The 25,436-nt window shown below is 42.7% G+C and overlaps 1 protein-coding gene across 2 annotated transcripts in view; it reads left to right on the top strand.

The window, feature by feature from the left end:
- Positions 1 to 25,436, top strand: part of spop (speckle type BTB/POZ protein) — a 120,969-nt gene that overhangs the window by 32,163 nt on the left and 63,370 nt on the right. For both annotated transcript variants that reach the window (XM_068013266.1, XM_068013267.1), the window contains exon 2: positions 13,389 to 13,478. The gene's annotated coding sequence lies outside the window, so the exon portion shown is untranslated. The remainder of the gene's footprint in view (positions 1 to 13,388; positions 13,479 to 25,436) is intronic.

Genomic DNA, 25,436 nt, shown 5'->3' with positions numbered 1-25,436 from the left:
TGTGCTTCACCACTTGGATTGTGCTCTCATTTGCCATTCTTAAATTCAAAGTGAACTACTTCAACTGGTTGCATTAAGTAGGATCTACCATTATTTCACCCACTGCTTTTAACCTCTGCCCTCTTGCACTTTTCTCTTTACAATTGACCATATAACCTATTTTAGCAATTTGGATATACACCGCTGTATTCACAAAGCCACACCAAATATACAAAGTAAGAAGCTGGATCTCCAATATTGATCTCTGGGACACCACTTTCCTGCCAATGTGACAATGCCCCTTTTATGCCAACTGTCTGTGTCTTACCACCTTGTCAGTTTCCTGTATGTGCCTTGAAATTTTCTCCACCTGGACAATGTCTGCATAAGTGGTTTGTACCTAATTGTGATCTTGACCTGTTGCGTGTTAGGTTAGTATTGCAAACTGTTCCTTTATTTGCTCTTGGGATATACGCCCTGGCAAGGCCAGCATTAATTGCCCATCCCTAATTGCTCTTGGGAATGTGATGGTGAGCCGCCACCTTGAACTACTGCAGTCCATGTGGTGTACGTACACCAGCAGTGCTGTTGCGGAGGGAGTTCTAATGAAAATGAAGGAACACCGATATATTTCCAAGTCAGGATAGTGAGTGACTTGCAGGTGGATGTGTTCCCATGTGTCTCCTCCTCTCATCGTTCTGGATGATAGAGGTTGGGGGTTTGGAAGCTGCTGTCAAAGGGGCCTAATTTTCTTATATAAAAGCAAAATACTGCGGATGCTGGAAATTAGGAATAATAACAAGAAATGCTGCAATCACTCAGCAGGTCTAGCAGCATCTGTGGAAAGAGAAGCAGAGTTAACGTTTCGGGTCAGTGACCCTTCATCGGAACCTTCCGATGAAGGGTCACTGACCTGAAACGTTAACTCTCCTTCTCTTTCCACAGATGCTGCCAGACCTGCTGAGTGATTCCAGCATTTCTTGTTATTATTCCTAATTTTCTTATGTTGCCTCTTACTGTTGTACTACCTGTTACGGACAATATTGAGAGAGAACTGAAGCCCCAGTTCGCTTCCCTTTACTGTCTGTAATTAGTCTGTTTTTAACAAGGAAGGTGTGTGTGTGTGTTTCTTAACCCCTGAGTGTGTGGCCAATTTGAAAAATCAATGGCACACTTTTTGTGGGTTTAAATATTGTTATTCAAGCAGTAATCCCCAAAGTCTAATGCTTCATCACTCACTCACCACTCTCACACACTTGAGACAGAAAAGCGTTAGAGGGTAGTGTACCAACAAAAGATTAGTTCATAAGTCATGTAACTTTGGCTCATCCCGGGGAAAAGGCATGCATTGTGGGCCCGGTGAAGATGGCGTTTCCACTCCTGAAGTGTAGTTGGGCGGATTTGATATCCGGAGTCATATATTGAAGTCGTTGCAGGATTCTCTCGAAGAGGTTTTCCGCAGGTCTGAAGTTAGTTGCTTGTAGACTTATTACTAGGAGGTCAAGTTTCTGTACTAGTGGACTTGAAAAAGAACCAGTTTGGAGACCTTAAGATGCTACAGCCTCCTGTTATTTCTAGGCACAATGGTACTGTCTTGTCAGCTTTTCTCTGCAGCTGCTGTTTGTTGACTGACCAGTTTTTTCTGTGGTGCTTGGAGTAATAAGATGTGTTATCTATGTTCAGTTTTGGTCACTTGACCACCTGATCAATGCTTCTATTGTCCACCGAAAATGATTTGAACTTCAAAGCGATTGCTACACAATGGGGAATGGATAGTGGCCATTCACCTCGGCTTTCTGATTTTAACTGGTTTCTTACAGCTCTCCTTGTTAAGTTTCGGGTTCGGAGACAGTGATCCTAGGAGTCCATAGATATTGAGTTTTGGGTAAGACCAGAAACAATAGGAGGAGTGAATTCCATTAATCGTTTTGTCTTGGTATGCCCAATCAAGGGAAGCACTCCATGCATGGTCATTCAATTAAGAACTTTCCGGAGGCTTGAGATACTTCTGAATCTGTGCCGAAATTGCAAAACTCACCTGACCTTCCGCAGCCACTTTATGCAACATTTTAATGCCCATATTGGTTCATTTTTTTTCAAAAAGGAAAATTCAGTTTCAGAAGATTCTATGCTGAATGTGGTCCATGTTTAAAGTTATGAATAGGCCATGCCTTTACTGGGCAAGACATACCAAAATCTGGAATGCACTACCTGAAAAAGTGATGAAAGCAGATTCAACGAGAGAAAAATTCGAGAGCTATGGGGAAAAGCAAGCGAATGAAACTTAAAAACAGAAAATGCTGGAAGTACTCAGCAGGTCTGGCAACATCTGTGGGGAGAAAAACAGTTAACGTTTTGAAGAAAGGTCATCAACCTGAAAACACTTCCTTTCTCCACAGATGCTGGCTGCCCTGCTGAATGTTTCCAGCAGTTTTTGTTTTTATTTCAGATTTCTAGCATCTGCAGTATTTTGTTTTCGTACAGGAACATAGGCACAATGGGCTGAATAACCGCCTTCTGTGCTGTATTGTTTATAAAAATATTAAAGTACAAACGTTATGAGCTTGGGTGCTTCTGAAAAATGAGGCTGCACTTGAAACTAAAATTTAGTAGATTAAGTGTTCATCTATTATTCAGACTGATTTTGTACTTGTGCAGCTTTCATATAGTTAAAAGTGGAAAGCAATGCAACTGTGAAACCAAGTTGGTTTACACTAGTGGTCTTTTGCTGGTAATGCTGTAACAAGCTCAGACAGAATCTTGGGCTGTGTCTCATAACATCAATTGTAACCTCAGTTTCTAGTGCAAAAAATTGTTCTAAAGTGGAAATCCCTTTTTGTAATATAACAATGAACATTGTAGGATTTTGAGCTTCATTTTAGATGTATAGTAAGATGAAAGTGAAGCTATCAAATTTTGCTATTCTGTGCAAGTACAGGCTAAGGTGTCAATTGTGGTTCAGTTAATAGTGCCTTTGCTTCTGAGTCAGAAGGTCATTGGTTCAAGTCCAACTCCACAGGCTTGAGCACAAAATCTAGGCTGACGCTCCAGAAATACCAAGCTTAGGATGAGAAATTAAACAGTCACTGTTTGTGCCCTCAGGTGGACGTAAAAGATCCCATTCACTATTGCGAAGAGCAGGAGTTCCCCTTGATGTCCTACCGATATTTATCCCTCAACCAACGTCACCTAAGCTGTTTGCCTGGTCGTCATGATGCTACTATGTGTGGCACCTTGCTGTGTTTCTCACATTACAGTAGTGTAAACAAACATTACATTTCAAAAAGTACTGATTCAGCTTAGGTACTTAAAGCACTTTTGGATGCCCTGGTAGCGTATTTGAAATCATATACTAGTTCATTTCCCATGGAATAGCTTATAAGAGACCTGAATTCCTAAAACAAATTCATGCAGAAATTGTATTTGCTGTACCAATTAAACTTTGATTTATTACATTTATTCCATATCTCGATTTTTTTTTCTGAATAATTGTTTTAAGTGCAATCTGATTTAATAAATTATGAAATTCAGCAAGTAAATTAATGAAATTGAGTAATTTAATTTAAATATAGAATGACTTTATGATTTATAAAATAAAGCAGCTTATTTAGGGAGCAACATAGAGAGTGCAAGATATAAGTTGAATTGCGTTCTAGAGTTGCAGCTTGATTCGGTTGTCAAAGTCAATGTTACTGTTTGTTTTGTGCTGGATTACTTGTCCTGCTACTTGTTTTTTGCGTCAGTAAGTGCAACGTTGTCAGTGTAATTGAGCAGTATAGATTGCATATGCATGCAGTTGAGAGGCCTGAAAAGTTGTGCACGTGTAAAGGGCTGAAATGTATTGCTATGAAAGGCCAACGGAACTATCCTGGCTTGTAAAACAGAAGCAAAGCCCAAGACACTTGGGAGTTGCACGATGTACTGTAAGATGCATTGGGCTTTTATCCTGAATTATATGTATGATGTAAATTTTACTTTTAGGGATCTTTTCATAGTGGATAAAGAACTGACCTGGTTGCTGAAAATGACTTGGGGGCTGTGATTGGTTCTTTTTTTGTGTGACTGAGAAAGTGAAACAATTTTTTTCACTATTTAGTGAGTGTGATATTTGAGCCCCTCAGATATGTCAAATGGACGCACCATGTGTCCTTGACAAACACATCTGCAGGAAGTGTCACCGGCTGCAGAAGCTTGAGCTCCGGGTTTCGGAAGTCGAGTGGCGGCTTGACTCACTGTGTGCATCCACGAGTCGGAGGACTAAGTGAATAGCACGTTTAGAGAGATAGTCACACAGGTTAGGAGCATGCAGGCAGATAGGGAATGGGGACTGCCAGGCAGTCTAAGAGAAACCAGGTAGGTCGTGCGGGGGTCCCCTGATATGATCTCACTCGCTAATCGGTTTTTCATTTTGGGTACTGGTGAGGGTGATAGCTCCTCAGAGGAGTGCAGTCAGAGCCAAGTTCGTGGCACCACAGGTGGCTCAGTTGCACAGGATGGGAGGAAGAACAGTAGAAGAGCAGTAGTGATAGGGGATTCGTTGGTTAGGGGAACAGATAGGTGTTTCTGCGGCAGTAAACGTGACTCCAGGATGGTGTGTTGCCTCCCTGATGCCAGGGTCACGGATGTCAAGGAGAGGCTGCAGGGCATTCTTCTGGGGGAGGGTGAACAGCCAGAGGTCATGGTCCACATTGGTACCAATGACATGGCTAAGAAGGGGGATGAGATCCTGAAAGCATATTTTAGGGAACTGGGGAGGAGATTAAAAATCAGGACCTCAGAAGCAGTAATCTCAGGATTACACCCAGTTCCACATGCAAGTGAGCATAGGAATAGGAGAACTGAGCGATTGAACACATGGCTGGAGAACTGTTGTAGGAGGGAGGGCATCAGATTTATGTGACATTGGGACCGGTTCTGGGGCAGGTGGGACCTGTACAAGATGGATGGGTTGCATCTTAGCAGGACTGGGATGAATATCCCCACCGGGACAATTGCTAGTGCTGTTGGGGAGGGTTTAAACTAAATTGTCAGGGGGATGGGAACCTGAGAGGGTGCTCAGATTGAAGGGAAGCAAAACTGGTAACTTGTTTGGGGTGTGGGAACCAGGAGCAAGTATTGGAGAGGAATACCAAGGTGCACAGAATACTGGGGGAGATAGATAGTTCGGGAGTAGGGAATAGTACGTTATTAGGTGTGGTCAGAGTATGGGAGAAAGTAATAAAGTCTGAATCAGTCTTTATGTGCATGTATGTGAATGCACAGGGTGTGGTTAATAAGACTGTTAAGGTATAGGTGCAGATTGCCATGTGGAAATGTTATGATGTGGCTATAACAGAGACCTGGCTATAACAGAGACCTGGCTCAGAGAATGGCAGGACTGGGTGTTAAATATTCCTGGATATGAGGTGTTCAGGAAAGATAGGAAAGGGAAAAAAGAGGGAGGGGTGGCGGTATTGAATGAGCATTGCAATGCTGGAGAAAAAGGATGTCCCAGAGGGTTGGGGACAGACAGTTTGGCTAGAGCTAAGGAACAAAAAAGGTGCGGTTACATTGCTTGGTGTTGTCTATAGGCCACCAGCTAGTGGGAAGGATGTGGAGGAACAAATTTGCAAGGCAGTTACAGCGTGGTGCAAAGATTATAGAGTAGTTATAGTGGGGGACTTCATTATCCCAGTCTATGTTTGGATAGTTAGTAGTGTAAGTAGTGTTAGTAGTGCAAGAGTTCCTAGAGTGTGTTCAGGAAAATTTTCTACAACAGTATGTTGCTAGTCCAATGAGAAAGGAGGCACTGCTGGACCTGGTTGTTGGGAATGAGGTGGGCCAAGTGGATCAAGTATCAGCATTTAGGGGATAGTGGTCATTGTATCATAAGATTTAGGCTAACTATGGAAAAGGAGAAAGAGCAATCCAGGGGAAGAATAATTAACTGGGGGAAGGCCAACTTCAATGGGGGTATGAATGGAGCAGGGCCGACTAAATTAGAGTCAAAAGCAAGAAGGAAAACAGGTAGATGAACAATCGGCTAACTTCAAAGAAGACATGGTTCGGGCACAGTCAAGGTATGTTCCCTCAAAGGGGAAAAGTAGGGCAAACAATTCCAGAGCTCCCTGGATGGCAAAAGAGGCAGAGATTAAGATCAAAGTGTGCTTATGACAGATGCCAGGTAGAAAATACTATTGAGAACCAGGCTGGATATGGAGGGTCCAGAGGGGAAGTGAAAAAACAAGTAAGAGAAGCAAAGGGGAAGCACAAAAAGAAACTGGTAGCTAGCATTAAAGGAAATCCCAATGTTTTCTGTAGGCATATAAATAGTAAAAGGGTGGTAAAAGGAGGAGTGGGGCTGATTAGGGACCAGAAAGGGGATTTACACATGGAGGCAGAGGGCACAGCTGAGGTATTAAATGAATACTTTGCATCTGTCTTTGGCTGGGTTGCATCTTCTTCCTTGGTAATGTTGAAAGAGGAGGTAAGTCAGACACCAGTGGGGTTTAAAATTGATAGAGGAAGTATTGAGATGTATCCAAGGATACTGAGGGAAGTGAGGGTGGAAATCGCAGAGACACTGGCCATAATTTTTCAGTCTTCCTTAGACTCTGGGGTAGTGCCAAAGGACTGGAGAATTGTTCAAAAAAGATGTAAAGATAAGCCCAGCAAATATAGGCCAGTCAGTTTAACTTCAGTGGTGGGGAAATTTCGAGAAAAAATAATTCGGGACAAAATGAATAGTCACATGGACAAATGCAAGTTAATTAAGGAAAGCCAGCATGGATTTCTTAAGCGAAAATCATGTTTAACTAACTTGCTGGAATTTTTTGAGGAGGTAACAAAGAGGTTTGATGAGGGAAATGCTGTTGATGTGGTGTACATGGACTTTCAAAAGGCGTTTGATACAGTATCATAACAGACTTGTGAGCAAACTTGTAGCTGATGAAATAAAAGGGATGGCAGAAACATGGATAAGAAATTGGCCGAGTGACAGGAAACAGAGTAATGGTGAATGGATGTTTTTTGGGCTGGAGGAAGGTTTGTAGTGGAGTTCCCCAGGGATCAGTGTTGGGACCCTTGCTTTCCTGATGTACATTAATGACCTAGATCTTGGTGTACAGGGCACAATTTCAAAGTTTGCAGATGATGCGAAACTTGGAAGCACTGTGAACTGTAAGGAGGATAGTGTAAACAAGTTGGTGGAATGGGCAGACAGGTGGCAGATGAAGTTCAATGCAGAGAAATGTGGAGTGATTCATTTTGCTAGAAGGAACATGGAGAACAATGTAGAATAAAAGGTACAATTCTAAAGGGGGTGCAGGAGTAGCAGGACCTCGGTGTATTATATATTGTGCATAAGTCATTGAAGGTGGCAGGTTAGATTGAGAGAGCGGTTAATAAGCATATACGGTATCCTGGGCTTTATTAATAGGGACATAGAGTACAAGAGCAAAGAAGTTATGTTGAACTTGTGCAAGACACTAGTTCAGCTCAGCTGGAGTATTACATCGAATTCTGGGCACCACACTTGAGGAAATATGTGAGGGCATTGGAGAGAGTACAGAAAAGATTCATGAGAGTGGTTCCAGGAATGAGGAATTTCAGTTATGAAGGTAGATTGGAGAAGTTAGGACCGTTTTCCTTGAAGAGAAGGCTGAGAGGTGATTTGATAGAGGTATTAAAAATCATGGGTCTGGACAGAGTAGATAGAGAGAAACTGTTCCCACTCGTGAAAGGATCGAAAATGAGAGGGCACAGATTTGAAGTATTTGGGAAGAGAAACAAAAGTGACATGAGGAAAAACTTGTTCATGCAGCGAGTGGTTAAGATCTGGAATGCGCTGCCTGAGAACATAGTGGAGGCAGGTTCAATTGAAGCATTCGAAAGGGAATTCGATAGTTATATGTAAAGGAAGAATGTGCAGGCTTATGGGGAGAAGGCAGGGGAATGGAACTGAAGGAATTGCTCTTTCAGAGAGCTGGTGCGGACATGATAGGCCGAATGGCAGCCTTCTGCGCTGTAATGATTCTATAATTGTTCTATTTATGTAAAGATTTGCAGTATAATTACCGTATTCATTATTGTAATGTGATAACATTTTCAATACATGACCAAAGGGACACAGATTTAAGATAATAGGCAAAAGATCTGGGGGACATGAGATTATGCAGCGAGTTATGGATGAGCTGGAAGCAGATTCTATAGCAACGTTCAAAAGAGAATTGGATATATAGCTGAAAAGGAGAATTTGCAGGGATATGAGGAAAGCGCAGGTTTAGTGGAAGTAATTGTATAATTCTTTGAAAGAGATGGCACAGACACGATGGCCCAAGTGGCCTCAGTCTCTACTGTATGATTCTAGCTGCAAAATATAGCCCCTTTTCACGTTTGGCTGGTAACTTATTGAGCCTTACAAACCAGGGAGGTGTTAAGGTCTTTGCTAAGTTTGCTGATCTTGACTAAGGTTGCAACAGGGGTGTTGAGCCGGCATGGGGTGGCGCAGTGGTCAGCACCGCAGCCTCACAGCTCCAGCGACCTGGCTTCAATTCTGGGTACTGCCTGTGTGGAGTTTGCAAGTTCTCCCTGTGTCTGCATGGGTTTCCTCCGGGTGCTCCGGTTTCCTCCCACATGCCAAAGACTTGCAAGTTGATAGGTTAATTAGCCATTATAAATTGCCCCTAGTATAGGTAGGTGGTAGGGAAATATAGGGGCAGGTGGGGATGTGGTAGGAATATGGATTTGGTGTTCTTCTTTGGCCTCCTTATCTCGAGAGACAATGGGTAAGCGCCTGGAGGTGGTCAGTGGTGTGTGGAGCAGCGCCTGGAGTGGCTAAAAAGGCCAATTCTAGAGTGACAGGCTCTTCCACAGGTGCTGCAGAAACATTTGTTTGTCGGGGCTGTTACACAGTTGGCTCTCCTCTTGCGCCTCTGTCTTTTTTCCTGCCAACTGCTAAGTCTCTTCGACTCGCCACACTTTAGCCCCGCCTTTATGGCTGCCCGCCAACTCTGGCGAACGCTGGCAAGTGACTCCCACGACTTGTGATCGATGTCACAGGACTTCATGTCGCGTTTGCAGACGTCTTTAAAGCGAAGACATGGACTGCCGGTGGGTCTGATACCAGTGGCGAGCTCGCTGAACAATGTGTCTTTGGGGATCCTGCCATCTTCCATGCGGCTCACATGGCCAAGCCATCTCAAGCGCCGCTGACTCAGTAGTGTGTATAAGCTGGGGATGTTGGCCGCCTCGAGGACTTCTGTGTTGGAGATACGGTCCTGCCACCTGATGCCAAGTATTCTCCGGAGGCAGCGAAGATGGAATGAATTGAGACGTCGCTCTTGGCTGGCATATGTTGTCCAGGCCTCGCTGCCATAGAGCAAGGTACTGAGGACACAGGCCTGATACACTTGGACTTTTGTGTTCCGTGTCAGTGCGCCATTTTCCCACACTCTCTTGGCCAGTCTGGACATAGCAGTGGAAGCCTTTCCCATGCGCTTGTTGATTTCTGCATCGAGAGACAGGTTACTGGTGATAGTTGAGCCTAGGTAGGTGAACTCTTGAACCGCTTCCAGAGCATGGTCGCCAATATTGATGGATGGAGAATTTCTGACGTCCTGCACCATGATCGTTTTCTTGAGGCTGATGGTTAGGCCAAATTCATTGCAGGCTGTTCAACTCTATCCATGGCCATCTGCTCCAATTCTTGGTGTTTTCTCCCCCAATCTACCCTCTTAAACTGTTTAAACTCCCCTGGCTCTTTAAATCAGTTCATTTTAGCCCTAACTAAAAGCTAACAGTTTAGTTTATGTTACCTGGGCCCACTGCCCTCCCCCAGCCACACCTGCTCTTTGTTTTCTCAGCGAAACTGATCCGGACGAAACTGAAGAGTGCAGCTGGTGATGCTTTGATCTCCGATCCTGCTGTCTTCACCGTCCAGAGTGTCCGCGGCCACGGCGTGTGGTAAGTCCATTGAAGAGAAGAAGGAGCAGCAGGACCCTCGGGAAGCCTTGTGAAAAGGTGCCCCGAACACCCAAAAATCCACGAACGGCTCCTCAGCTGCAACGTCAAAGCGCCCGCGGGAGATGGCTCGGAGAGCATCTGCAGTGCACTGTCGGCAATGCTGTATGCCTTTATATAAACCACATCAAAAAACCCTTAGTGAATATAATCACCTTTGTAAGTCCTGCCAAAAGATGCTTCACCTCCCAAAGGACGCGGATGAGCTTTCCAGACGTCGATGGTGGGAACTGAGGAAATGGCTTATTACCTGCCCCCCCCTTCCCCTTTTTCTCCCCCTCCACCCCCTTCCCCTTCCCTGCTCACCCCCTCACAACCCTGTCCCAGCCCCCCCCCCCCCCCCCCCCCGCCTCGCACCATCCTACACCTGTGTAGGGGCCCTAACAACCCCACTACCTTGTGGGCGTCTCGGGAGAGACCAAGGCTAAGGGAGTAAACCCTAACAGAAAATCCGGAGCGGAAACCTGTAGGCGGTCATGTGTCACCTTTGGCATGTTTCCGGCAGTTCCTGCAGCTAAACGTCGTGCTCTGCACTCCTTTGGACCCCACCAGAAAGGCCAAGAGCGGGGTTTTGACGACTGGGCAACTCTCAACCTCCATAAACTTGCCCAGGCATGCGCCATGGAGAGGTCACTCCATAGTTGCCTCACAGCGACTGAAACAACACGGAAGGCAGCAGTTACGGGTTATAAGTCCAGATAAATTGGCATAGAAATTGGGTGCCACGGGTTGCCTTTGTCGGTGGGAGAGGTCATTGCACCTCACTGGACAGCTACCGCCCGCCTCAAACTGGGCAGCCCCTGGTCCATAAGGTTCTGTCCCGCCACAGTCCACCTGCTTCAATGGGTGCTTGGAGCTCAGGGTCATTGCCCGAAAGGTGGACTGAAACACCACACCAAACAACACAAAAAAAGGAAAGAAGGTACCAGCCCTTCGCTTTGCAAGCTGGAACGTCAGAACTATGTGTCCTGGCCTGTCGGAAGACCTTGCACAAATCAACGATTCTCGGAAGACTGCCCTCATGAACAACGAGCTCAGTAGACTCAATGTAGACATTGCAGCACTTCAGGAATTAGTGTAGGATTAGTATAAATGGGTGGTTGATGGTCGGCACAGACTCGGTGGGCCGAAGGGCCTGTTTCAGTGCTGTATCACTAAACTAATACATGAGATTAGTGATTGCTATCCAGCAACCCCAGCTTGACATGCTTTTGGCCTGACCAGCGATATGTCTAAATCAAGATGGTGTGCAATTTGGAAAGCAAGTTGGAGGTGATGGTGATTCCATGACATTGCTGGTCTTGTCCTCCTTGATGATAGATGTTGTATGGCTGGGAGCTGGTGGATGTTGAGCTTGACATTCTTGTTTATGGGTGTTTGGGGATGGGATAAAGCTCGGCTGTAACATCCATTTTTTGTTGAATAGCTCACAAACGTTAGAGCCTGTGAGGAAGAACTATTTTGACAAGGTGCCTCTGCTGTAGCTATGGAAGCATGAGCCTTCAACAAAGGGATGAGTGATGGAAATTGAGGTAAAAATCCCTGAGAAGTTATATAAATATCAAGCTGTAAAACATGTATAGACTATGAGACACGACCCCTAAGTGCTCCGATAGCAGTTGAATTGCCACATACAGCTGTGTTACTTTGCTACCAAGCATAACATAAGTAAGGTCCTTCATTTATTCCTGTATTTATCATCAACTGAAAGCAAGTTATTGTATAAATGGAGGACTAAATAAAATGGCGGACCTGACCAGACACAAGCAGCAAGTTGTGGGTTAGTTATACCTGTAATAATGAATGGGATGCTCTCCATTTATAATGAAGTAGAACATTTCCAGGGTTAACCTTGCAGACCATCTCCAAGGAGAGTGTGAAAACTGAAAAAGGACTACATCACTCTCAACCAATAGGGTGATATCATGGGACCAATACGGTAAACCTGTTTGGAGCTGTTGAAAGCTTCAGGTGGCAGGACTATATCTCCAACACAGAAGTCCTTGAAGCGGCCAACACCCCCAGCTTATACACACTACTGAGTCAGCGGCGCTTGAGATGGCTTGGCCATGTGAGCCGCATGGAAGATGGCAGGATCCCCAAAGACACATTGTACAGCGAGCTCGCCACTGGTATCAGACCCACCGGCCGTCCATGTCTCCGTTATAAAGACGTCTGCAAACGCGACATGAAATCGTGTGACATTGATCACAAGTCGTGGGAGTCAGTTGCCAGCATTCGCCAGAGCTGGCGGGCAGCCATAAAGACAGGGCTAAATTGTGGCGAGTCGAAGAGACTTAGTAGTTGGCAGGAAAAAAGACAGAGGCGCAAGGGGAGAGCCAACTGTGCAACAGCCCCAACAAACAAATTTCTCTGCAGCACCTGTGGAAGAGCCTGTCACTCCAGAATTGGCCTTTATAGCCACTCCAGGCGCTGCTTCACAAACCACTGACCACCTCCAGGCGCGTATCCATTGTCTCTCGAGGTAAGGAGGCCCAAAAGAAAGAATACGGTAAACCTGTTTGGAGCTGTTGAAAGCTTGTTATCTCATATTCCTGACCACTTCCGAAACTACATGTTTATTTCTGAGATGATTTTCATGAACTTCAGAGAGAGATGTGTGCGGGTTGCCACTTTTGTTGGTAACCAGCTCACCACCTTTTGCAATGACTTTAAAGAAAAATAGAAGATGCTTCTCCTTGCCATATAAGTCGATTTCTCATCTCTTTGTAGAATTATATTTTTAGAGTGCACGGCAGTTGTAGAGTGATAATTTCTTCAACTGACAGCTCAGCTTAAATTGCAGGCTTTTCATCATGGGAGTTAGAAGTACTGAACCCCTATGATATCCTTCTGGCCTTTTTAAGATGACTTAACATAGTAGCTGCTGATTGGAACCTAAACCAATCTAGTGTTCAGATTTTATTCAAATAGAATGTAACTGTAATTGCTGCAGATAGTTTTCTCAGCTTGTCAAATGTAGGCTTACGATTTTCTGGAATGCGCAGATCTCAGTACCAGCTATCATTGAAATTGCCAGTGTTTGTGCTGTTGTCTCATCACTAGAAGGGGAGGAAGTGCTGAGGGAAAAGTTATCCTTGACTGCTTTTGGGGTCTCCTTGGTGGCTGGTTTCAGAGTAGCATGGCAACCTTTGGAGCAGGAAGCTTGCTGACTCGTTGCAGAGGACTTGGTGATCGTTAAAGGGAAGAAACCACCTTAAAAAGGGAAGTTTTCCCTCTCGGGATTTTTTTTGTGCTTTATTAAACATTGCCTAAATTCACACATTCTGGAATAAATAGTTGTTTTTACTGTGGGTTATGTTTAGTTAATATCTAATATGCATGGACAGATTGCTTTATTTTTTATTAAAAAAACACATTTAGAAACTTTTTTTTATTTTTGTTTACAGGCATGGTCCTATCTGAACATTACGGTTAAGAGGTTTCCCACAGCAAACTATTGTATTGAAGTACACAAAGACGTTGCTAAGTCAGGAAAGGTGAGTTTTATTCCACTGATCCACTTGCATTATATAAATGGAAGATGCAGTATGTTTAAACATCAAAATTTATTTCTTGACTTGACAAAAACATCATAACTTAATACTCGGTTAGTAATGAGATCAGACCCACTGGCCGTCCATGTCTCCGTTATAAAGACGTCTGCAAACGCGACATGAAATCGTGTGACATTGATCACAAGTCGTGGGAGTCAGTTGCCAGCATTCGCCAGAGCTGGCGGGCAGCCATAAAGACAGGGCTAAATTGTGGCGAGTCGAAGAGACTTAGTAGTTGGCAGGAAAAAAGACAGAGGCGCAAGGGGAGAGCCAACTGTGCAACAGCCCCAACAAACAAATTTCTCTGCAGCACCTGTGGAAGAGCCTGTCACTCCAGAATTGGCCTTTATAGCCACTCCAGGCGCTGCTTCACAAACCACTGACCACCTCCAGGCGCGTATCCATTGTCTCTCGAGATAAGGAGGCCCAAAAGAAAAGAAAGAAAGAATGAGATCTTGTACATATCTAGGATACATTTGTCCTTGTACCATGTAATTAAGCAGTCTGATTGATATACCCCATACCTATAGTTAGATCAAGTGATGTAGTAGTACTTCGGTATAAATTGTGATTTGATTTATTGTAGCTGTCAACCATGACACCTGTGGAATTCTTTTAGTAACTTCACCCCAATCTGTACTATAGAGTACACAAGCAGGTGTGTCTTTATTTGGCAGTACTCTTCGAAGCAAACTAATGTTGAAAATTTAGATAGACTAGATTTCTCTTTTTTTTAAAAAGACATCTAGCAGGCACACAAACATTTTAAATAAAAGCAGAAAATGTTGGAAATACTGAGCAGGTCTGGCAGCATCTGTGGAGAGAGAAGCAGAGTTAACGTTTTAAGGTTGATGACTTTATCTATCATGTGCAGTGTTTGGCTTTTGTACATAAGCATGTTAACCTACCCACTGTATTCTGCTACTGTGAAAGCACACGCAGAACACACACATATTGTGTGTAAACCAAAAAAACCAGTCCAGAAATTGCTGGAAAAGTACTGACAAGTTTGTGCCTCCACTAATATTGGCGCATAAAAAGCCCAGCAATTTGTGGTGAGAAAGAGAGATGCTGTGAGTTGCAAATTGCCAGAAATTGCTGGATGATTTGTGCCAATTTGGTATTGGCTGGCAAACACGGGAGCTCGCCGTCAACCTGCCCATGAGTGGGAAGAAATTGCACCCTTTGCACTGGATATGGGAATGAATCTCGCTGCAGACAGGGCTAGTATTTCATGTTGTAAAGACCCTATTAATAATTCATGGTCCTGACATGAAACTCAACCTTGATAGCCCAGAAAAGGAACAATTGAAACTGGAGTCTCACTACTCAGGTAGCAAATTGTTCCTAGTGGTTTTTAAATTAACATTTTAAATCAAATCTATCTTTTCCCCCTTCTGTCTTTATCCTTTCTCAATCCAAACTTTCTTTTCCTCTCTTCCTTTCTCTTTCTGTATCTAATTTGACTCTAATTCACCCTATTTCCTTCTCTCTTGCTCCCTTTTTTCCTTTCTCTATTATTAAATTTAATTGGCTAAGGAGATAGACTATTGGACCTGACATTCATGATTTCCCTGTTGATGCGCCATTATCGATTTGCGGTGCAAAAATAATGTGATGTGAAGGAAGAGGAAAAGAAAGCAATTCCCAGCTTTCGCTGCAAGATGCGCTGCTCCAGCAATTTCTAGGCCATTAGATCCTTACTTGCTGGTGACATGATCATTACCTCAGTAATTAAGTATGAAGGACCATCTTATTTGGAAAATATTCTATTACTTTGTAACCAAGCTAGCTAATGGGATTGTATTAAAGAAGCCAGTTGAGTTGCATTGAAACTGTATTTTATGCATGTTCAGTGTATAAACATTAGCTTTTGATTGTGCTAAATATTTTGATGAGATGTAATCAAAAATGCTAATTGAATGTTGCTGTTTATTTCAAGAGTTTAGAATGCAAATGTGAGGAAGTTATGCTTCAGTTGTATGGAGCCTCGGGCAACCCTCACCTGGAGTACTGTGTTCAGTTTTGGGCACCAAATCTCAAGAAAGATATATTAACTTTGCCTGGGGATTAGTGCAGATTCACCGGAATGATACCAAGGCTTAAAGAGTTAAATTACGAGGACAGGTTACATAAAGTTGGTTTGTATCCCCTTGAGTTGAGGAATTCTAATTGAAGTGGTTAAAATGATTCGATTGGGGAGATGCAAATAATAAATTATTTTCTCTGGAGAATCCAAAACATGGAGCGTAATCTTAAAAGTAGAACTTGAACATTTAGGAGTAAATTTAGGAAGCATTGCTTCAAAGGGTTGTGTAAATCTGGTAAATTCTCCCAAAAATGCTTTGGATGCTCGGTCTGTTTTAAGACTGAGATCAATAGATCTTTGCTAAGGATATTGGGGGTATGGTGGGTTGAGTTGAGGTACAGATCCACCATATCTAACTGAATGGTGGACCAAGACTCAAGGGGCTGAATGGCATACTCCTATTTGTTAGTGCCACAACTCTAGTTCTTTTATGTTGCCAGTGGACACTGGTCTGTTTGCTGATGAGGGAAATAAGTAAAAGATGTGAAAGAAGAGGGGTAGATGAACATAAAGAAGCTGCAATTAAAAGTTTTTGGAGTACACGTTTTAATTGGTTACTTACCAGTTAATTTTGACTGGTTTAGGATGTAGAAATTTGACCATTTTAATTATGATGTCCCTGCAATTTGTTCCTCAGAATAAGAAACATTGTAGTCTTGTTTAAATGTTCAGTTTTGCATGTAAATCTGTTGTATTGGTGGTCATGTTGTAGAAAGCATATCAACAACTTTATACTTGGTGGAAAAAATACTTAATCACATCCAGTGCGAACTAGGGGCCATGAGTTATTCAGCTTGCAAAAGGTGTCGCAAATTCCAAGGTTTTGTCGCTGCAGAGGTAGATTGAGGCAGGACTAGCTTTGTCTATAATGCAAGTTAATACATTGTGCTCTGTATAAATGCAAGAGTTAAAACATGGATTAGATTTAAAATGGCCTCCCTGCACCAAGTATCCCTGGCTTGTGGAAGGTGTCTTTTGTCTTTGACTTCCAAACCATATTAATATGTTAATTATTCCAGGAAGATCTGTTTGTATGGTGTGAACAGCATCCACCTATGGATTAAACTGGAAATTGAACTATTATATAATGAGATTAAATCTGTAGCAGCAATATGCATGATTTTATGTCTACCCAGAGTTTGCCATGCATTTCAACCATTACAAAGGAGGAAAAATGGCTTTGAAGCCTTTAGCCTTAGAGAAAGAATTCGATCATGGGGTGTCCCTGACAGAAAATTTTGTTAAAATAGTGCTGGAAACTTTTGGTGAACAAACTCTACGTTAACTGCTAGTACAGCAAATTGTAGATTTTCTTTTAAGCTGGTAGTTTCTGATGTCCTTATGCATAACTTTTGGTTCTTTATGCTCCTTGTTTCATTTCTGCAGTCTGATTAGTTAATTCAGAATCTGAGCCACTTCTGGAGTTGGTTGGAGAGAAATCAAATGCGCTAGTAGTCTAGAATTCTGAGAATCCTAATGGGTACAGAGTCTCTGAAGAGGAGGAAAACTGAAAGACTGCAGATTCTAATTCATAAGGGATATGAGATCACTGACAGGAAGTGCTGCATGAGGGAATGGTTTACTGAAGTACTCGATAGTGTGATCAGACAGTGGGAGAGTTGCAGTATCTCAAAAGTGACATGAGCCAGATTCTGCCTAGTCAAGAATTTAGTATCCGTTATTAGACTGCATTATAGCCAGCTTGGAAAACTAACTTGGCTTGGTTAGTACTTCACTTGACCTCTGAACCAGGTTGGTTATTGCGGATCATATTGAAGCCCATTGCAGACTTCAACAAAAAAATGGAGGATGTTGATGAATGAAAAACTCCCTTCAAAGGTAGTGGCAAAAAAAAAATTGGTTATGATCTATCTGAGAGTTTTGTGCAATCTGCATGTTTCTGAAAGTGGACAGTGAACAACAAAATTAAATGCTCTTATTCTTCTTGCAAAACATTGTCTTCTGGTTAAAATGATCTGTTATAAATAATGAAGAAACTTTCATGTAGGATAAGGAGTTCTACTTTGTTTAGCATCTTTTAAGTTGTTAAATGTTTCGTAGTCTGAGATCTGAAAACCTATGGCTCTAAATATTTTTGAGTAACTTTGCTGGGAGAAGTAAGTGCTCTAAACTTTGTCGTCAAATAGCCTCACAATGTTATCACCCATAAGATGATGCAACACAGTTTCAGAACATTTACTGGGAAATTTGTTTATGCAGTGACATTTGCAAACTGTAGTAAATGTTGTCTGACTGAATGTCAAACCACTGAACTTCAGAAGGAATAGATCCAACCGGTAACATACAAGTTGGGTGTTGACTGCATTACAGCTATGTAGAGATTTTTCAGACCATGGTATATTTTGCTGCCTGCACTACAACAACAATATCAAAATATCTTTTTGTGGAGGTCTTGGCCTAGCTGGGACAACTGGACGTGACAAAACTAAAACTCCCATTTTCTACATGAAAAGTTTCTTCACCTGCTGCCTCACATTATACCTTTATCAGTCAGGTTGGTAGCACGTGAATTGTACTGAATTCCAGGTTGTGTTTATAGACTGCTGGAAGCACATTCCAATAACTTGATCAAAATTAGATTATTCAAAAGTCATTCGCACAATAAGATACTGACTGCATAGAGGCACCTGTTCTCACCAGATTCCTCCAGCGTATGGGACAAATATTGAAGTCAGTTTTCATATATGCACTAACAGGAAAAACTGGTGACATTACTTTTCCAACCTATCTAGGAATGTGCGAGTACCCAAATAGTTTATTCTTTGGTCCATCCATCCTCTCTTCCCCTCCTGACATGAGAGAGAATTTCTGATCAAATACAGTGGGGAAATGCTTGAAGCAGCTCGTCTCAGTTTGTGCATGAGGTCTTGCCTTTTAAGTCTTTGGGAGGTGCTTTTTGTGTGTATTGAGGCATAGCTGTTTTGTTTACATGGAGGTCTCACTTCTGAATGTCTTACACTTTGTGTAAAGGTATTTATTTATGTGTATGGGCAATTCTCATGGATGGGAGCTTGTATTTTTGCATAACTCTAAATAGCCATTTATTGATTTGTATCTGGCCCCACTGCTTCAAAAGGTTGGATATCCCAGCCTTATAGTACCCCCATTGTGATTTTGGTTGGAATCGGTCTCTACTTTACAGTCTGCATCATCTTCCATGTTAAAGGACACTATAAGGAGAGTGGAGGGAATAACGCTAGAAAATCTGTGCAGAAAACGTTATATTGTTTTTTAGAATAATTTGTGGGCTTAGAATCATAGAATGATATAGCACAGAAGGAGTCCATTCAGCCCATCGTGCCTGTGCCAGCTTTGTGGTCGAGCATTCCCTTGCTCTTCCCCATAGCCCTGTCAATTGTTTTTCTTCATGCCTTTGTCCAGTTCTCTCTCAAACATTACTGTTGATTCTGCTTCCACCTCCCCTTAAGGCAGCGCAATCCAGATCGCAGGAACTCGCTGCTTTTTAAAAGAACATGCTTCCTCGTGTCGCTTCTGGTTCTTTTGCCAATCACCTTAATTGTGTGTCTTTTGGTTACTGACCCTTTTGCCACTGGAAACGACAGTTTCTCTTTATTTACTGTCAAAACCATTCATGATTTTTGAATGCCTGTATCTAATCTCTTAACCTTTTCTGCTCTAATGAGAACAACTCCAACATCTCCAGTTTCTCCATACAACTGAAGTCTCTCCTTTCTGACTTTATAGTAAATTTCTTCTGTATCCTCTGAGGCTTTGACATCCTTGCTAAAGTGTCTATGGAGGAATTTGCAGACAAGGATGAGAATTTTAAAATCAAGATGTTGCTTTACCGAGAGCCAATGTAGGTTAGCAAACACAGGGATAGACGGTGAATAGGACTTGGTGCAAGTTAAGTCACTGGCAGCAGTGTTTTGGATGACCTCAAGTGTACCGAGGATAAAATGTGGGAGACCAGCCAGAGTGCGTTGAAATACTCAAGTGATGAGGTAACAAAGGCATGAATTATTGTTTCAGCAGCAGATGAACTGAGAAAGGGGCAATGTCGGGAGGTGGAAACAGGATTCACTGGTCTTAATGATGCGAATATGTCTTCAGAAGCTCATCTTGGGATCAAATATGACACCAAGGTTGCCCACAGACTGGTTTAGTCTCAGATTATTAACAGGGCGAGGGATGGAGTCAGTAGCTAGGGAACGGAGTTTGGAGCGGGGAGTGAAAACAATAGCTTCAGTTTCCCAGTATTTAATTGGAAGAAATTTCTGCTCATCCAGTATTGGATGTCGGTAATTAGTCATAATTTAACAACAGTGAACGAGTCAAGAGACTTTGAGGTAAAGCTAGGTGTCTTCAGTGTGCATATGAAGACTAACTTTGCTTTTGGTTTATGTCAACAAGGGACAACATGTAGATAAGAAATAGGACTGGGCCAAGGACAGATCCTTGGGGCACCTATCTAGCTACAATTAGATAAGAATGGAACCAGGTGAGAGCAGTCTCACCCAGCTGGATGGCAGTGGATGTCCAGGTCATTAGTGCATATTAAAAAGGTGAACGCCAATATACTTCCTTCAAGTCTGAAAATCAGATGTTCACAACTGATCTCTGCTTTCTGACCCTTATCCAATTTTGTATCCATGCTGCCACTGTCCCTTTAATCCTGTGGGGTTTAATTTTGCTAAGCCGAATATGTGGTACTTTGTCAAACATCTTTTGAAAGTTCATATGTCCAACCATCAACCACACTACTGTTATCAGCCCTTTCTGTTACTTCACCAAAAAATTCGACCAAGTTAGTCAAACATGATTTAATTTTAACTAGTCCGTGCTGACTTTCATTTACTAGCCTATCCTTTTCCAAATGCCACTTAATTTTGTCCTGGATTAATTTCTCTAAAACTTTCCTTACCTCTGACGTGGGCTGACTTGCCTGGTTTATGCGCCTCTCCTTTATTTAAACAGGGTTATTACATTTGCAATCCTTCAGTCCTCTGTCACCACCTGCATATCCAAGGAGGATTGAAAGATTGTGGCCAGAGCTTCTGCAATTTCCAGCCTTGCTTCCCACAGTAACCTAGGATGCATCCCATCTGGACTGAGATTTTGCTTTTGAGGACTGCTGACCTTTTTAAGTACTCTTTATCTAATTTTTTTCCTATCCAATATCGCTGCTGCCTCCTCATTTACTGCTACATTGACAGCATCCTCGTTCATGAAGACAGATGCGAAGTATTCATTTAATGCTTCAATCATGCCCTCTACTTCCACGAGAAGATCGTTTTGGTCCCTAATTGGCCCCACACTTCCTTGAACTACTCTTTTTTTTTATTGTTTGTGTTTTATACAAGACTTTTGGGTTCCCTTTTATGCTAGGTATTAATCTATTCTCATACTCTTTACCCCACTTATTTCCTTTTTTTAGATCTCTTGCGTACTTTCTTATATTCAGGTTCGTTCTCTACTGTGTTATGAACTTCAATTGTCATAAGTTTCCTTTTCTGTCTCAATTTAACCTCTATCTTTTTAATCATCCAGGAAGCTCTAGCTTTGGATGCCTTTCCTTTTCCTTCCATTGGAATGTCTCTACTCTATAGCAAAAGTATCTCCTCTTTGAAGGCCTCCTGTTGCTCATTTACTGCTGTTCCTACCAGTTTTTCATTCCAGTCCGCTTAAGTCAGATTCCTTTTCAGCTCACTGAAGTTAGCCCTCCTCAGTTAAGTATTTTTTGAAGCGACATAAGTATATAGTGACAACAGTTTAGGACACCCGCAAGATGAGGAATTATTGAAGATATATTTAAAGTAAATCACTTTTAATTGTAAAGTTGATCGGGCAGTGACAGCTTTTGGGGAAAATCTGATTCCTCCAGCTATTCAAAGAACAGTAAACATTTCAATTGAATGTGCTTAAATTTATAGAATTATATGAAATCAAACCGGATGGACCACCCGGCATCGACCTAGGCACTGGGAATGACGACGGCAAGCCCAGCCCTGTCAACCCTGCAAAGTCTTCCTTACTAACATCTGGAGGCTTGTGCCAAAGTTGGGAGAGCTGTCTCACAGACAAGTCGTGCAACAGCCTGACATCGTCATACTCACTGACTAATACCTTTCAATGTCCCAGACACTGCCATCATCATCCCCAAATATGTCCTGTCCCACTGGCAGGACAGACCCAGCAGAGGTGGTGGCAGTGATATACATTCGGGAGGGAGTTGCCCTGGGAGGAGTCAACATCAACTATGGAACCCATGAAGTCTCATGGCATCAGGTCAACCATGGGCAAGGAAACCTCCTGCTGATTACCACCTACCACACCAGCTCCACACCACCACCCCCATCCTCCAGCTGATGAATCAGTACCCCTGCATGTTGAACAGCATTTGGAGGAAGCACTGAGGGTTGCAAGGGTGCAGAATGTACTTTGGGTGGGGGACTTCAGTGTCCATCACCAAGAGTGGCTCAGCCGCACTACTGCTGACCGAGCTGGCCGAGTCCTAAAGCGCATAGCTGCTAGACTGAGTCTGCGGCAAGTGGTGAGAGAACCAGCAACAGGGAAAACATACTTGACCTTGTCCTCACCGATCTGCCTATGGCAGATGCATCTGTCCATGACAATATTAGTAGGAGTGACCACCACGCAGTCCTGGCGGAGACCAAGTCCCGTCTTCACATTGAGGATATCCTCCATCGTAGTGTGTGGCACTACCACAGTGCTAAATGGGATAGATTTCGAACATATCTATTAATGCAAAATTGGGCATCCAGGAAGTGCTGTGGGCCATCAGCAGCAGCAGAATTGTACTCGATCACAATCTGTAACCTTATGGCCTGGCATATCCCCCACTCTACCATTACCATTAAGCCGGGGGACCAGCCCTGGCTCAATGAAGAGTGCAGGAGGGAATGCCAGGAACAGCATCATGCATATCTCAAAATGAGTTGTCTGCCTGGTGAAGCCACAACTCAGGACTACTTGCGTGCCTAACAGCATAAGCAGCATGTGATAGACAGAGGTAAGCAATCCCATAACCAATGGATCATATCTAAGCTCTGTAATCCTGTCACATCCAGTCGTGAATGGTGGTGGACGAGTTAACAAAATAACTGGAGGAGGTTGCAGAAACATTGATGATCTTTCAATCCCCTCTCTCTTGTTTTGAGAATTGTGCTGTTGGACTGGAAAATTGCTTATGTCACTCCATTACTTAAGGGTGGGAGGGATAAACTGGGTACTTAGTTATTTTGTCAATTGTGGGGAAGTTACTAGAATCTGTCTTTAAGGATAGTGACTGAGCACTTGAGCAAATATGAGCTGATCAGAGAAAGCCAGTATAGTTTTCTTAAAGGTAAATTTTATGTCTGACTGATCCAGTTGAATTTTTTGAGTCCTTCGTAAGGTAGGCAAAGGACTGTTACCTACACAGACTTACAAAAAGCATTCAGTAAAGTTTCGCACCAGACTATTGGCAAAAGTAACACCATACTGAATTGGAGTTGACTTGTGTTGGAAAGTATTAGGTAGGAGGCAGAGAATGTATGTAAAGGGTTTATACTTCGATTGGCAGAATAAGTTAAGTGGTCTTCCCCAGAGATCTGTTCCTGAACTTTTCACCACCATTATTAATGATTTGGATGAAGGAATAGTGTTGTATCTCCAAGTTTGCATATGGCACTAAATTAGGAGAGAGACAGTGCAGTTTGAAGCAGGAGGTTGCAAAGGGGGGTGTGGACAAAGCTATGACTGATGAAGTTTAATGGGGGCAAGTGTGAGGTCAACCACTTTGGAGCTAAGAAAGATAAATCAGAGTATTTTCTAAATGATGAAGCAATAGTACCTGAAGGGGAGCAAAAAGATTTGGGAGTTCAAGTCCACAAATTATTTAAAGCTAGTAGACAGGTACCAAAAGGAATAAAAGAGGTTTATGGAATGTTAGCATTTCTCAAGGAGCCCGAATATAAAGGGGAAGAAGTATGTGTTGGTTGTATAGAGCCTTGGTCAGACCCCATCTGGAATACTTCAATTCAGTTTTGGGCACCATACTTCAGGAATGGTATATTGATTGACCTGGTAGGCACTGCAGTGCAGATTCATCAGATTGATACCAGGGCTGAGACAGTTAAATTATGAGGACAGACTGGAGAAACTTGGCTTGAGTATAGACGACTAAAGGGTGATCTGATCGAGATGTTTAAAATGGGAAAAGGACTTGATGGGTTTGGTACCGAGAAACTATTCCTTCTGATAGGGGAATCAAGTATGAGGACATATTTTTTAAAATTAGAGCTAGGCCATTTTTAGGAGTGAAATCCGGCAGCAGTTTTTCCACATAAGTAGTAGAAATCAGAATTTCTCACTTCCAGAAGGCTGTGGATGCTGGGACAATTGGAGCTTTCAGGACTGAGATCGATAGATTTTTGTTAGATATGGGTATCGAAATGGAACTATATATATGTGGGCAAATTGAGGTACAGATCAGCCATGGTCTTACTGAATGGTGAAGCATACTTGAGAGGTTGAATAGCCTACTCCATTGATAAATGCTGTGAGCAAAAGGGACTGGAATTTCAGGTTTTTGTAGGAATCTCAGTCCATCTAGCTTATTCAAAAATATCACACTTTGCTTTTCTTATACTCGCCTGCTTTTGACAAAATAATGCCTGGCTTGCAGTTAAATTTGCTGACGTTAAAATCCATAATCTTTTCATATGAAGTTGTTTGTTCATCCTTTTATTTTCTGAGCTTAATTCTGTAAACATTAGTTGGGGGACCAACCCAACGGTTTCTGAATGAAAACTATAGGGCAATAATAATTGGGGATTTCAACTACCCAAGTATCAACTGGGATACAAACAGTGTGAAGGGCACAGAGGGCACAAATTTCTTGAACTGCATTCAAGAGAACTTTTGTAGCCAGCATGTAATAAGCCCAACGAGAGGGGGCGCAATTCTTGATATAGTCTTTGGTCATGAAGCTGGGCAAGTGGATGAAGTAGCGGTGGGTGACCATTTTGGAGATAGCGACCATAATAGTTTTAGCATGATCATGGAAAAGGACAAAGATAAAACAGGAGTAAAAGTTCTAAATTATGAAACTAAGAGGTGATCTGGCGAAAGTGTACTGGATTCAGCTACTTTTAAGGAAAATCAGTGGCAAACCAGTGGGAGGCATTCAAAAGCGAGATTCTACAGGCACAGTGAAGGCATGTCCCCACAAAGATGGTATGGCCACATCCAGAGGTCCCTAGTTTTCTTAAAGCAGAAAAAGAAAGCTTATGACAGTTAAAGCCTGGCTACCTGATCCGAACCCGACTAGACTTGACTACATGTGTCTGGCCCGGGTCGAGTTTTAATTTTATACCCGAGCCAGGCTTTAATGGCAGTTACAAAAAAACTTCATAATATTTTAGAAAGCCTAGAGAGGTGAAGTAAAAAAGGAAATTAGAAAAGCAAAGAGAGAACATGAAAAATTATTGGCAGGGAAAATCAAGGAAAACCCAAAGATGTTTTATCAGTACATTAAGATCAAGAGGATAACTAGGGAAAGGGTCGGGCCTATCAGCGATGTACAAGGGAACCTATGCGTGGATGCAGAAGATGTGGGCAGGGTTCTTGAGTTTTTTTGTCTGTCTTCACAAAGGAGAGGGATGATGCAGGCGTTGTCGTAAAAGAGGAGTGTGAAATATTAGATACAATCAGCATAATGAGAGAGGAAGTACTAGATGGTCTGACATCCTTGAAAATGGATAAATCGCCATTGCTGGATGGATTGCATCCCACGTTGTTAAAGGACATCAGGGAGGAAATAGTGG

Source organism: Heterodontus francisci, chromosome 33 (assembly GCF_036365525.1).
Source record: "Heterodontus francisci isolate sHetFra1 chromosome 33, sHetFra1.hap1, whole genome shotgun sequence".
In the NCBI taxonomy this organism is placed as follows: Eukaryota; Metazoa; Chordata; class Chondrichthyes; order Heterodontiformes; family Heterodontidae; genus Heterodontus; species Heterodontus francisci.
This window is presented reverse-complemented; position numbering and strand designations above follow the sequence as displayed.